The following is a 3,782-nucleotide window of genomic DNA, read 5'->3' on the forward strand; positions in this document are numbered from 1 at the left end:
ACTTATTTAGGTATACTTACTGGGGATAGGATCACATCACATTTTTGACAAGCATTTCCACTCCGCCATGCACACTGTAGGACCTACCAAAAGACCAAGCAATTCTCCACCAAACCATTTGAAAACCATCACAATTTATCCGCTTACACAAATAAAGTGAACCGTGAAACTGCTAGCAACACTTATTTATCACTGTATATTGATACCCGAGACATCAAGTACAGTAACCGCCTTCGGGAATGCTCTAAACTAGAGTCTAGAACACCCGTGATCTTTCTAGAAGCTTTAAATTGGGTTTAATGGAAGTTCCAAGATTATAGATTCCAAAGTGGTTATTACTTATTAGTGAAGTTCGCGCTCGTATAACATATATTTACATGTTATAAATTTGTGTACAAGACTGTAATAAATGTATTAATAATTAATTATGAATAAATAAATCATTAAATTTACGAACTACCTTTGCGATAGTCCAGAAAAAACGATTAATTAGAACTCGACCGCCATAGATTTTGGTTTAATGTGACTTATTAAGAAGTAGACATAGAGATTTACGTATATTGTTTTTCCCTTTGTCTATTTTTAAATTACAAAATCTCTTCTGAAGGGCGCCTAATTTTATGCATCCGAAATACCTTTTTAAAACAAATAAATATCTGACTGTCATTCAATTCATTACATATCAGGGCGTCTTAGATACTTTTTTGCGCGATCGGTCATTTCTGACTATTTACCATGGGTGTTTCCATGACAGTACGTAGAATTTACCAGTTACTATGATTACGACGACGCCAAAATTACTTACCGATCTAAAAACAGAACAGCAAAAATACTTACCGACGCCTTTTTAAAAATCAACAGTCTTACATTACATTTAATCTTTAATTATTGTTAGGTACATTAAACGTACAATTTGTGCTGTTGTTTCCTATAGCAAGACGCTCATAAAGTCATAAAGGAAGTGCAAAGCTAGTAAACTACATCAGACACATGCACATTTTTATGAAATTATTAATTTCAATTTTGACATTTAAACTGGTTGCCTAGTGATGTACACCATACCACTTCGATCATTTCGATTTATTCTGCTCGTTAATTTCTTAGTGCATATTTATATTGGTTGCATAATTTTAATTTCGATCGCGCAAAAAATGTTATAAGCACGTCGAACGTTAAGGGTTACCGTTCTCAGACAATAATTGGAGTCGTCGCTTCGCTCCTCCTCCAAACAATTGTCTTCGAACGGTAAAAATCCCTTACCGTTCTCCATACTTAATATACTATTTGCTGTTGTTTTTGTACGTATTGTTTTAATGAAAATAAATTAGTACGATAAAACAACCACAAAAATATCCTGCTGCATCTGAGCTTTAGTGGTATTTGGTAACAGAGCTGGGCAGAATAGTTTCAAAAAGTAATTGAATTAAATACTTTACACAAATCAAAGGTATTTGAATACTAAATACTTTTACGTCCAGCACATGCGAATACTAGATACAGATACATTGAAAAGTATTCAAATACTTAAAAAAATAAGTATTCAAATACTTTAGAATGTATTCGAATACTTTCAAAAGTATTCGAATACTTTGAAAAGTATTTCATTATCTTACTCTGAAAAGTATTCGAATACAGTAAAAAGTATTCAAATACTTGTCACTCAAATACATTAAAAATTTAAAATAGTATACTAGATAAAAGGCTTAATACTACTTAAAAAATCAAGTTATACTTTGTATGGGGTTAGCTTTTTTTATATTTCTATTGTTATATACAAATTTAAGGGGAGTAAAAGCGTATTATTATTATATAGGAGGTACCTACCAGGACCTTTCTTATACCAGTTATATCCTTAAGAATACGTGTACCAGTTTTCAAAGCGATCGTACGCCTTTCTGAAATTAATCCTAGCGATTTTGGAACAGATCCATTTTTGACCATCCGTTTGTCCGTGTGCATGATAACTTGTTTAGAAACGTGCGATCGCTTTGAAAATTGGTACACATGGTCTTAAGGATATAAGAAAGGTCCCTATTGTTTTTAAGTTACGTAGACTATCGAGTTCGGTATTCAGATGTACCTATCGGATGTTTATATTTGATTTTGTGACAATGGAAACTTTCCCTAAACATTTCTAAATTGTTCCCAAATATTTGAATAACTTAAAAGTACTGCCTTTTTTTGAGGCCGGAAAAAAAAATGTCTGAGATCGACCGGGAAAAACATTTTCTTATAGAATTTGACCCGTAGAATCCATAATTTCAAACAGTTTGAAGATTGCGCTACTAGATCAAAAGTTACAGCCCTTTGAATTTTTTTTCGAAATTTGTTTTTTGTCCATAACTTTTTATTGAGAGGTCTAATCGAAAAAGTACGAATTGTTTTGGATTCTACGCACCAAAATTAATAAGATAAAGTGTTTTCCCGAGAAATTTTGGTGTAGTCGATTTTTGGTAAAAAAGGAAGGTTATACTCTGCCTTTTTTTGAGGCCCGAAAAAAAATTGTCTCAGATCGACCCGGAAACAAATTTTCTTATAGAATGTGGCCTGTAGAATCCATAATTTCAAACAGTTCCAAGATTGGGCTACTAGTTCAAAAGTTACAGCCCTTTGAATTTTTCTTCGAAATTGGTTTCTAGTCTATAACTTTTGATTGAGAAGTCTGATCGAAAAAGTACGAATTGTTTTGGATTCTACGCACCAAAATTAATAAGAAAAAGTGTTTTCCCGAGAAATGTTGGTGTAGTCGATTTTTGGTAAAAAAGGAAGGTTATACACTGCCTTTTTTTGAGCCACGAAAAAAAAATTGTCTCAGATCGACCCGGAAAGAAAATTTTCTTATAGAATGTGGCCTGTAGAATCCATAATTTCAAACAGTTCCAAGATTGGGCTACTAGTTCAAAAGTTACAGCCCTTTGAATTTTCTTTCGAAATTGGTTTCTAGTCTATAACTTTTGAATGAGAAGTCTGATCGAAAAAGTACGAATTGTTTTGGATTCTACGCACCAAAATTAATAAGAAAAAGTGTTTTCCCGAGAAATTTTGGAGTAGTCGATTTTTGGTAAAAAAGGAAGGTTAAGTATTCAAATACTATGCGAAGTATTCGAATACTTTACGACGTATCCAAATACTTTGCGAAGTATTCGAATACTAAGTATTTGCGAAAGTATTTGAGTTACAAAAACAAATACTGCTTCCATAAAAGTATTTAATTACAAAGTATTTGAATACTTTAAAGGATTTGAATACTAAAAAGTATTTACAAAATCGAATACTGCCTAGCCAGCTCTGTTTGGTAATATAATTCTCCACTTGCATTTCTCTTCCTTCCTATTTATCCGATGGCAAACTACGATTCTCACATTAGGTACACTACTCACAAATGGGATTTGTTATACATGAGTTGAATTCTCGTGATTAAACACACTCACACACAACACATGCAAGAATAAGAAAGATAAAAACAGAAGCGTAAATTTCATAAATTTTTAGTGAGAAACGGAGAAACTGTGATTCGGGTCTCAGTGAAATAAGTGAACGAACTGAAGATGTTATCTAGATACCAAACATGAGTAGGTATCTGTGTCCTGTATCTAGATGCACTGAAACAAATGTATCTAGATATAATTTTTCAAATGCATCATACTCAAATAAAAGTATCGGTCCCAACATTGGAATTTGAGTAAACTACATCCCCTTCAAATAATTAACCAGCACCACAAAAATTTTACCATCCCGTATAATGCAGGACGTGACAACGTTGCAATTTATTTCATATTTTG

This window comes from Photinus pyralis, unplaced genomic scaffold (assembly GCF_008802855.1).
Source record: "Photinus pyralis isolate 1611_PpyrPB1 unplaced genomic scaffold, Ppyr1.3 Ppyr1.4_LG2, whole genome shotgun sequence".
NCBI classification, from domain to species: domain Eukaryota; kingdom Metazoa; phylum Arthropoda; class Insecta; order Coleoptera; family Lampyridae; genus Photinus; species Photinus pyralis.